This window comes from Dendrobates tinctorius, unplaced genomic scaffold (genome assembly GCF_039654945.1).
Source record: "Dendrobates tinctorius isolate UK_male_01 unplaced genomic scaffold, ASM3965494v1 ptg000057l, whole genome shotgun sequence".
In the NCBI taxonomy this organism is placed as follows: domain Eukaryota; kingdom Metazoa; phylum Chordata; class Amphibia; order Anura; family Dendrobatidae; genus Dendrobates; species Dendrobates tinctorius.
The window spans coordinates 21,372,501-21,384,358 of NW_027361725.1; the positions used below are offsets into that span (position 1 = coordinate 21,372,501).

At 45.8% G+C, this 11,858-nt stretch overlaps 1 long non-coding RNA gene across 1 annotated transcript in view; it reads right to left on the reverse strand.

Moving 5' to 3' along the window:
* The window catches only part of LOC141092037 (uncharacterized), a 223,397-nt gene that overhangs the window by 30,973 nt on the left and 180,566 nt on the right, over positions 1-11,858 (reverse strand). The window lies entirely within an intron of this gene.

The following is an 11,858-nucleotide window of genomic DNA, read 5'->3' on the forward strand; positions in this document are numbered from 1 at the left end:
TTGACCGTTTTTCACATACCCAGATGGAATGAACATCGTCAGCGGTTCGTTTGGAAAATAAGTAAATGTGATTCTCATGGACCAACTTGCTCCTTCCACGTTTGGACAGAACTGAATTCATAGTTGTAGAAAGTGAATTGCTGTGGAAGCTGACTGATTTTTTGTGGCAGTACACTTCTCTCTTTGTGGAGATTTCAGACACTGCTATATTCTGATATACAGATGGAATAAAAGCTAGTCTAATGTAACTTGCAGGACATGTGACCATGCTACTTGTTACATCTGCAACAAAACTTGCAACAAAGCAGGTCAGTGCTTGGTCAGGTAAAAGTTCAAAATTGTTTAGATTTTAGGCCTCTTGCACACTGTAATTTTAGAGTGGTTTCACACTTGTGTTTGTGGCCGCCAGAGGTCGATCCGCTCTGGATCTGACATCCAGCTGACCCCAGGGCAATGCTGGCTGAATGCTGGCATTCCGCTTGCATTGCCCATAGAAGTGAATGGCTGGGTTCCGCGATCTGCAGACGCCCGTTCGCTTTCGTAATGCCGCATTCCGCTATCAGTGTCAGAACAAAAAGAAGAGCATTTTCTTCTTTTCGTTCCGCTGCAGGTTAGCGGAATGCGGCATTACAGAAGCGAACGGGCGGCCTGTAGTGCATATGTAGCGGAAGTGTGAAAGCACCCTTATGCTGCCACTGTTTTAGAACTCCAAAGCACGTGCTTTACTGGCATTTTTCAGAGCGCTTTTGTGAGCGCTCTCGGTAATGACCCATAAGATACAGGCTATTGATGAACGCTAAGTGCTCAAAAATAGCTCCTGTAATAAAATAAAAAGAGCTGGCCGAAACAACACCTCGCTTTTCTAGCCATTGACTTATCTACTATATAATTGTCTAAGGGTCACTTTCGTCTTTCTGTCTGTAACGTTTTATTCGTATATTCATTGGTCGCGGCGTCTGTCTGTCATGTAAATCCAAGTCGCTGATTGGTCTTGGCAAAACGCCCACGACCAATCAGCGACGGTCACAGTCTGCCATAAAAATGGCCGCTGCTTCACTGCGCTGCACTCACCGCTGACCGCTCACACAGGGTTAATGCCAGCATTAACGGATTGCGGTGTACCGCACTCCGTTAACGCTGCTATTAACCCTGTGTGACCAACTTTTCGCTATTGATGGTGCCTATGCAGCATCAATAGTGAAAAGATGTAATGCTAAAAATAATAATGATAAAAAAAAAAGGTTATTCTCACCCCCTCCAACATCGCGCTGTCCTCCGCGCCTCTCTCCAATGCACACCGTCCAGGACCTGCGATGATGTCACGGTCATGTGACCGCGACATCATCGCAGGTCCTACACTCAGACCGGAAGCCACCGCCAGCACTGCAGAGAGGCGCGAGGACTTCAGGGCCCGTGGCTGAGGTGAGTATATCTTTATTATTTTTTTTAAACACGAATATAGTGCCCACATTCCTAGACTACGTGGACAGTGCAATATACTACGTGACCAGTGCAATATACTACGTTGGCTGGCCAATATACTATGTGTGCTGTGTAATTTACTATGTGCGCTGTGCAATTTACTACGTGGACTGTGCAATTTACTACGTGCGCTGTCCAAAATACTACGTCGGCTGTCCTATATACTACGTGGCCTGTACAATGTACTACGTGGACTGTCCAATATACTACATAACCTGTGCAACATACCACGTGGCTGTGCCTTCTAGAATAGCCGATACATTAGAATCGGGCCACCATGTAGTATATTCAAAATTGGCAATCTTATTAGCGATTTTCCAGTGCTTAGCACTTGGGAAAGTGGCTACTGTGAAAGCGGTCTTAGGGCTAAAACACAAGGCCAAAATTCCCTGCCTAATTTGGGGCCGAAACATCTGGGGGCAAACTGCTGTGGGCGAACTGCTGGGGACAAAACATCCGGGGGCGAACTGCTGGGGGCAAAACATCTGGGGGCGAACTGCTGGGGATGAAACATCCGGGGGCGAACTGCTGGGGGCGAAACATCCGGGGGCGAACTGCTGGGGGCGAAACATCCGGGGGTGAAACATCCGGGGGCGAACTGTTGGGGGTGAACTGCTGGGGGCGAAACATCCGGGGGCGAACTGCTGGGGGCGAACTGCTGGGGGCGAAACATCCGGGGGCGAACTGCTGGGGGCAAAACATCCGGGGGCGAACTGCTGGGGGCAAAACATCCGGGGGCGAAACATCTGGGGGCGAAATGCAGGGGGCGAAACATCCGGGGGCGAACTGCTGGGGGTGAATCATCCGGGGGCAAAACATCCGTCGGCGAACTGCTGGGGGCGAAACATCCGGGGGTGAACTGCTGGGGGCGAAACATCCGGGTACGAACTGCTGGGGGCGAACTGCTGGGGGCGAAACATCCGGGGGTGAACTGCTGGAGGCGAACTGCTGGGGGCGAAACATCCGGGGGCGAACTGCTGGGGGCGAAACATCCGGGGGCGAACTGCTGGGGGCGAAACATCCGGGGGCGAACTGCTGGGGGCGAAACATCCGGGGGTGAACTGCTGGAGGCGAACTGCTGGGGGCGAAACATCTGGGGGCGAACTGCAGGGGGCGAAACATCCGGGGGCGAAACATCCGGGGGCGAAACATCCGGGGGCAAACTGCTGGGGGCGAAACATCCGGGTACGAACTGCTGGGGGCGAACTGCTGGGGGCGAAACATCCGGGGGTGAACTGCTGGAGGCGAACTGCTGGGGGCGAAACATCCGGGGGCGAACTGCTGGGGGCGAAACATCCGGGGGCGAACTGCTGGGGGCGAAACATCCGGGGGCGAACTGCTGGGGGCGAAACATCCGGGGGCGAACTGCTGGGGGCGAAACATCCGGGGGCGAAACATCCGGGGGCGAAACATCCGGGGGGCGAACTGCTGGGGGCGAAACATCGGGGGGCGAAACATCCGGGGGCGAACTGCTGGGGGCGAAACATCCGGGGGCGAAACATCCGGGGGCGAACTGCTGGGGGCGAAATATCCGGGGGCGAACTGCTGGGGGCGAAACATCCGGGGGCGAAACATCCGGGGGCGAACTGCTGGGGGCGAAACATCCGGGGGCGAACTGCTGGGGGCGAAACATCCGGGGGCGAACTGCTGGGGGCGAAACATCCGGGGGCGAAACATCCGGGGGCGAAACATCCGGGGGCGAACTGCTGGGGGCGAAATGTGCGGGGGCGAAATGTGCGGGGGCGAAACAACCTGGGGGCGAAATGCTGGGGGCGAAATATTCGGGGGCGAAGTGTACCTGGGGGCGAACTGCTGGGGGCGAACTGCTGGGGGCGAACTGCTGGGGGCGAACTGCTGGGGGCGAAACTTCCTAAAACCCACATTACGGTATATACTACACAACCACATTCTCTATGTTCATGATGTGTTGCCCAAAGTATGTATTTTTGGCTTCTTGGACTAAGTTTAATGCCCTCATCTTATTCCAGATATGTTTAAGCTTACACACCAGAATGTTATGTGTAATATGTACTGAATATCACTTAGTCATTGTGCGACAAAATATATGTGTGTTAGAAGATCTGAATTACTAACAAGTTTGGTATGTATGTACCTGGTATTTGGTTAATTTGTGCATTCTAAAATGTTCCATTTCTGTTGTTCTTCAGCTTCCTGTCCACTGGCCTGTCTTCTGCCGCCCTCCACCATGATTTTCTCATTGGAAGATCTACCATTTCTGGCATAGTCAGGTCAACATGTAGTCAAATATGGTCAACACTACATCAACTCTTCATGCCCCAGCCCAGGATGGAAGACTGGTTGAGGATATCAAGGGACTTTGAGGAGGAATGCCAGTTTCCTAATTGGATTGGGGCCCTTGATGGCAAACATATCCGGGTGCGTAAGCTGGCGAACTCTGGCTCACAATTCTTCAATTAGAAACAATAATTTTCTGTTGTATTGTTGGCTCTGGCTGACTCTCAATACAAGTTTATAATTGTTGACATTGGGGCCTATGGAAGGACGGGAGACTCTAGAGTCTTCAATACTTCTATTATGGGTCGGCGGCTACGCAACAACCAGTTGGATCTACCCCCACCACGCCAGCTACCAGGATCCACTCAAGAATCAGTCCCTTATGTCCTTGTGGCAGATGAGGCTTTTCAGTTAACGTGCAATGTCATGAGGCCATATCCCCGGCGCAACCTGGACCACCGGCGCTGAATTTGTAACTTGCGCCCATCACGTGCTCGGCGACTGGTGGAGTGTTCCTTTGGCATTCATTGTCCAAAATGGTGGGTCCTCCTGTCTGCCATTCAGCTGAGTGAACAAAATGTAAATGAAGTAATTAAAGCATGTGGCGTTGCCCATAACTTCACCAAGATACATGATTGTTCCTCCTCTGCTGGTGTTGTGCGTGGGTCAGACAATGTACGTAGGGCGAGACCACCTATCAACTCTCAACGTAGAACGCTCTCTGGGCTCAAAGTGCCTGATATTTTCACAAATTACTGTATGTCACCTGAGGGGGAAACTTCTTGGCCAGAGCATGCTGTGTCTATGTTGTAAATGTTTCTTTTTGGCCTTTGGGAAACTATATATATTACAACCCCTTATGTCTTTTCTCTGTTTAGAAATCAATGTGTAAGCATATGGCAGCATGTCGTGATGTAAGTGCATCATTGATAAAGACAACAACAATTGAAAGTGCAAACTTTTTATGTATCCTTTTTTTAAAGGCCTTGTGAAGCCTTATGTTATTTAGCAAAATGGCCAGAATTGGCCTTAGAACACAAGCAAATTTTTCAAATGTTAAAATACAGCATTTAACCACAAAAACACACACAAAGTTATAAATTGTAGTATGTAAGGGGTGGAGATGGCAGCAGCCCAGCCTGTGTTGCCTGATGGCTAGTGTGGCCACCTTGGCCCTCGGCCTGTGTGGGGGCATACTCTTGCCCATGTTGGAGGTAGTGGGCCGGCTCATGGGCTTGAGGTGGATACTGGGCACTATATTGGTGATGACTCTCCTGTTGAGGCTGGTAGGGCCGTGAGTCTAAACCACCAAAATGGCCATGTCGTCCCCAACCAGATTGGGACCAGCCTCCAACATTGGCTGGGAACAAGTGGCCATATTGGTGTGCAGGGTTATACCCTGACATTTGGGAATGATGTTGCCAATGTTGGGAAGGGGGTGAGGTGTAGGCCCACGTGTAGGAGAATCCTCAGACCCTGATTGAGCAAGCACTTGGGGGTGTGGGTTAAGACGCATGAGATTCCTGGGTGACAGCTGCCACCTCTCCAGAAACTCAAACGGCTCATAAGGGGTATTGGGGGGTGTGCTTGCGTCAATTAGGATCTGAATGGATCCTCGCACATGTAGCCGCACCTCACGGGGAAGAGAACGTAGATAATGGGTAAGGCTGCGTGAGTACTCCTTCTCCCCATCATCAGAGGCAACTCTGTTACGGGAATTTTGGTCCCCTGTATCCACATTGGTCGTGGTATCAGTGGCAGGGATATGGCGCCTTCGTCTACGTCGCCTGGATGGCACAGCAGGCTGGGGGGAGCCCTCTAGGCAAACAGTTGGGCTACTGCTGTTGCCCTGTTCATCATGGATGTCGGGTGGTGATGCAGCTGACGGTCCTTGTTGTGGCTCTGTTCCTGGTGGCGGCCCAGGTTCTAGGGCAGGATCAGGTCGAGCCGGAGAAGTGACTTGGGCCTGGCTCCTTGGAAGCTCACAAGATGGTCCAGATAGCTCTACCCCTCCACCTACAGGATCGATGGCCTCTGATTCAGACCCTGTCTCCCTTTTAGTGATGTTAGAGTGAGTTCTGTGATTAAATATAAAATGTAGAAAAAGGAAATTTTTGATCGGGTCCTATAAAGCATTTGTGTCATGTGGTGCTTTTGTTATACTTACGGTCTGAGATCCATAATTGGAGCGAGGAATGAGAGGCGGTCGAAATAAACATATTTCCGCTTTGTGTGGGCCCCTGAACCACTTCTTGCCCGCTGCTGGCGCTCACGGCGATACTGGTCACGGATGCTGCACCAGCGTCTCATCACATCTTCGACTGCGATGTGACATAAAAGAATGAAAACTTACAATTTGCCTAAAACAAGTTTTAGAACAAGTATCAAAGTCATGTGGCCTACTAGGGTGTGAGTTCTACCCAGGGAGGCATATAGCATTGCTGCAACCAGGCCAGATGCACAGGGTCACAGTAGCTCATGTGGCAATTAGCAACTCTTTAAACTGTTTTTGCTAGGCAATATGAGGAGATTGGGGACAGGGTAGCATTCTCTCAGGGTCAAACAGTGTGTCAAAAAATAATTTACAAGACACAAGAGCCCAATAACAGAAGCACAGGATGTGGGGGGGCCTACTTATAACATTTTTTGGGGATGGCAGGTAATTTGACATACATAATTTATGTGCACGTACTTATGTGCTGCTGCTCCTCACGTGGCCGATCACCAAAATCAGGGAACATTTTGCGACATATGCGCCTCCATGCAGACTCCTTTCTTGACCGGTCGGCATAATGTGCTTCCCGTTGGTCCCATAATTCCGGGCGATCATGCACTAAAACAATTAGCAGCTCCACATTGAGATTATGGTAGGGTGCCATGATGCTGCACTCCGTGGAGGCGTACTTCCTGTATGTCTGGAGCACTTTTTGAGCTCATTTGCATGTCTAAGCTTCCTGATGATGGATTGGCCCATTTCCTGTCACCTGCCAAAAGACCTGCGTATTTCTCACAAGTCACACGTGTGGTCCGTGTGTAATCCGTAATTTTTGCGCACCCATAGACTTGCATTGGCGTACTACGGGTGTAGTACGCTGACAATCACAGCATGCTGCGAGTGGCACGGAGCGTAGGATACTGAGGAGAAATATACGGCTGTTGGGAGCGAACCCATAGAGAATCATTGGCCCGTGTGTAATGCGTACTTTAAAGCCTCTCACTCGCCCGTATTCCTCTCTAGTGTGACCCCGGCCTAACCGTCTACACCCAGGACATGCTTCCTTCGGGTTGAGTACATGTTCGTCACTGTTAGCCAGCTGCAAGCAAGTCTCCACTGATCAGAGCTAAAGGTATGGGGTCTGAAAAGTGCCGGTCTTTTCTTACTATTTGCATTATAACTTTTACCTGTTGCTTGTAACACAAAAAAAAATCAAAGAATTGCTAACGCATGTGTTTCTTCTGCCTCCTCCTGATGATGCTTGTAACAATCTCTCTGTGATTGTTTTGTTCTAAATGAGTTGTTAAGAAACAGAGTATCTCCCTCTGAGAGAACTTTGCAGTCAGTGAAATTCAGTGTGAAAACACATTCCTATTTTAATATTTCATTAAGCGATACAATGAGCCAGATATTTTAATTAATAGTTATATTGTACATGTCTCTCGGCTGGAGATTGCACTCTGTCAGCATTTTATGTGAGGAAGGGAGACACACTTTGACCTTTGATTTAATCAAACTTCACATCGGCTTGTACGTGATTTTTTTTTTCATACCATAAAACATTAGCAGCAGTTAAGAAAATCATTTTCTGTAATGATTCTCTTGGCTTCTGACGAATAAAGCTTTGGCTTTATTGGAAACATTGTCCATACATGAAGTTAGGATTCTCAGTGTACAGTAAGAAGAAAAAGGGAAATTATATTAATTACTCATTTTTTATTATCTAAACAGTTTGCTTCAATAACGTGGTAAAAATGATATTTATCTCTTCATATAAGTCTATAAGTCTCCTTCTGCCGACTTGGAAACATTCATCCTTAGATACCTCTAGAGACCTCTCACCTAGCCAAATCAGATCTCCTTCTTTGCACTGAGGAGGTGTAACACTCAGAAACACGTCTCTGCAAATTGAATTTCTGGTTTGACTTGATCTTTAGAGTCTGCCCACACTAGGGTATAAAAAATTGGTCCTATTCTTATCCAAGAGAGTGGGATGAGTTTTTCATACGTGTCCGTGTGCTGTCCTTATGCGATCCATATTTTTCTCAGCAACTATTAACCATTTACAGGACTTTTACAGTTTCCTATACTACATAACAGTAATGTATCCATAAAAATCAGATGATCTACTGATGGTCTGATTGGAATCTAATCTCGCCCCCATCTGATTTCTGAGTGAAATTGCAGCATGCTGCAATTTTTTTTCTCATGAAGAAAACAGCTGAGAAAAAATACACAGATCTGCACAACCTCATTGAATAACATTGTTTTGAATGCATGCCGATTTTTTATTGTATTGCGCTTGTCAGACTTATACTCTAGTGTGAGCGAACCCTTAGGATTGCTACATCCAAGAGTTAGCACAAGAGATCAAGTCCTCTTCATTCTGAGGAGGCTATTTGCATATATTGAATGGCCTTTAAGTCTCCTTAAATCGAGTTTGGCAAGGAAAAATGTTCTTCCTTGTCTCCTCTAACAAACATGTTGATTATAACTTTGTTCATTCATAGCACTCCTAAAGATGCATCTACCCCACATGATATTGTAGCGTTAACCCCTTAACGACCAAGCCATTTTGTAGGTTAAAGACCAGGCCTTAATTTTGAAATCGGACCACTGTCACTTTATATGGTTATAACTCTGGAACGCTTCAACGTACACCCTGATTCTGAGACTGTTTTTTCGTGACATATTTTACTTCATGTTAGTGATAAAATTTCTTCGATATGCCTTGCGCTTATTTATGAAAAAAATGGAAATATGGCAAAAAATTTTAAAATTTTGCAATTTTCAAACTTAATTTTTATGCCCTTAAATCAGAGAGATATGTCACAAAAAATAGTTAATAAATAACATTTCCCACATGTCTACTTTACATCAGCACAATTTTGGAACCCAAATTTTTTTTTCTTAGGAAGTTATAAGGGTTAGAAGTTGACCAGCAATTTCTCATTTTTCCAACAAAATTTACAAAACCATTTTTTTTAGGGACCACCTCACATTTGAAGTGAGTTTGGGGGGGTCAATATAACAGAAAATACCCAAAAGTGACACCATTCTAAAAACTGCACCCCTCAAGGTGTTCAAAACCACATTCAAGAAGTTTATTAACCGTTTAGGCACTTCAAAAAAATTGAAGCAATGTGGAAGGAAAAAATGAACATTTAACCTTTTTTCCCCAAAAAATTTTTTTGGACACAATTTTTTTTATTTTATCAAGGGTATCAGGAGAAAATGAGCCACAATATTTGTTGTGCAATTTCTCCTGAGTACACCGATACCCCATGTGTGGAGGAAGACCAATCTTTAGGCGCACGGCAGTGCTCAGAAGGGCAGGAGCATCATTTGAGATTTTGAATGTCAAATTGGCTGGAATCGAGAGCGTACGCCATGTCGCGTTTGGAGAGCCCCTGATGTACCTAAACAGTGGAAACTCCCCACAAGAGACCCCATTTTGGAAACTAGACCCCCCCAAGGAACTTATCTAAATGTGTGTTGAGCACTTTGAACCCCCTAGGGCTTCACAAAAGGTTATAACAGAGCCGTAAAATTAAAAAATCATATTTTTTCCACAAAAATGATCTTCAATGAGCTATAATTTTTCCATATTTCGGCCGGCAGAGACATATGCGGGCTTGATTTTTGCGGGAAGAGCTGACGTTTTTATTGGTACCATTTCAGGGCACATAACGTATTTTGATCGCTTTCTAGTCTTATTTTTCTGTTCATTTTTTGAATTAACAAAAACTAGCAATTTAGGAATGCTTTTTTTTTCCCCCTCCGTTCCGAATGTGGTAAAATTAGTATGGCAGCTTTATTCTTCGGGTCACTACGATCACAGCGATACCTCATTTATATCTTTTTTTATGTTTTGATGTTTTTTACACAATAAAAACTTTTATAGAAAAAATATTTTTGCATCACTGTATTCTGCGAGCTATAACTTTTTTATTTTTTTGCTGAAGATGCTGTATGGCGGCTCGTTTTTTGCGGGACAAGATGACGTTTTCAGTGGTACCATGTTTATTTATTTTCGTCTTTTTGATCGCGTGTTATTCCACTTTTTCCAAGCGGAATGATGATACTGCTTGGAAAAAGTATAATTTGCTACTTTTTTGTGTTTTTTTGTACGCCATTCACTGAACAGGTTAACTAGGGTGACACTTTTATGGATGGGATTTTTACGGACGTGGCGATACCAAACATATGTATTTTTTGTTTATTTTATTTTTTTACATAAAAATGTGCAATTTTTAGGGCATTTTTTAGGGAATTTTTATATTATTTTTTAATAATTTTTTTACATATTTTTTTTAAAAAATGTTTTTTTTACCTTGTCCCTTTATGGGACTTTCACTTTCGCTTTCACTTTAGGTGTAGTACATTACAATGCTCCAGCATTGTAATGCATTATACCAATGCTGAGAGGTGCTGACACCATGCTGTGAGCATGATCTCACCAGCTCTCCATAGGTAAATGACCAGGAGGTTGTCATGACTCATCTGGGTCATCATGGCACAGGTCGGGCCCCGCGATTACATAGCAGGGACACCGACCTGAGGCAGAGGGAGCCCCCTACCCTCTGCCTCCCCCTCTGAACGCTGCGATCATGCTCGATCGCAGCAGTGAGGGGGTTAACAGCCAGGGGCGGTGGGGGCTCCGCTCCTAGCTGTCAGTGCAGGATGCTCAGCCACTGCAGGGCTGGGCTCCTACACTGATCAGGCAAGGAGAAGCTCAAATTTCAGCTTCTCCTGCTGATCAATGCTGTGTTTGGTCTGTCAGATTGACCGACCAATCACAGCGCTGTGGGTGCAGGGACCAAGTGCAAGGGTCCCTGCCCCCTTCATGTGCCTCTCAGCTGTCATAGACAGCTGTCGGCACTGAACTGAAACTGCGTGTTTACACGCAGTGACAGTTCAAAGGCAGGACGTGCAGAGTCCGTCATGGTGCTGAAAGTTACCTCCTGCCATGACGGACTGTGCACGTCCATAGACATTAAGGGGTTAAACCATTTTTAAGAAAATATTTATTAGCTTGTTGACATAGGTAGACCATGTTCAGTATTTGGTCAGTATTTCACATTAGAATTTGGAAGCCAAAATCCAGGAGTGGAACAATCAGAGGAAAAGTATAATAAAAACACATCACTACTTTGGCATTTTTCACCCACTCCTAGATGTGACTTACAAATACTGATGTAAAATACTGACCAAATACTGAACATGTGAACAAGATGATGTGCTGCCAAGAATAAGTTTTTTGTGCAGTTCAAAGGGTCATTTCACCCGACAATCAAGCGTTTTGTTTGTTCATCTGGTTACTGGTAATCCATTTGGACCACACAATTATCATGAAAAGAACATTTCTAGGAGTGCTCGTTGTCAATAATCTTGCAGTGTAAATGGACCTTAATAATCCAGTATTAATTTAGGTAGGCAGTTGGTGGACTTCTGTAGATGAAGTAACAATGTATTTTATCTTAGCATGCCCAATTGTATTGGTTCTCTCTTAAGAAAAAAAAGTCACAGACTGCATTAGATAAAGGGAACTAGTCACTCGATTGAAATGGCTTCTGTCACTGCTCAGCATACAGTGTGCCACTGCTCAGCATACAGTGTGCGGTGGTTGTAATCACGCCTTTACACTTTGACAGTCGAACCTGCACTGATGCACTGCAGAGTCAGCTGTCAGTCAAAGTGTAGCATGCATATATGACTGAAAGCAGCCGGCTCTCAGCAAAAAAAAGTAAAAGTAAATTTTCTTGCACTTTCAGTAAGGTGTTCGGGAATTTTCTAATGCTTAAATGTCACGATCCATTTTTGGATTCATGGCAGCTCTGGTTCCACTATTATTTAAATGTAATTTTTTTCCTTTCAGACCAGCAGGGGTTAATGTCAGTTTCCC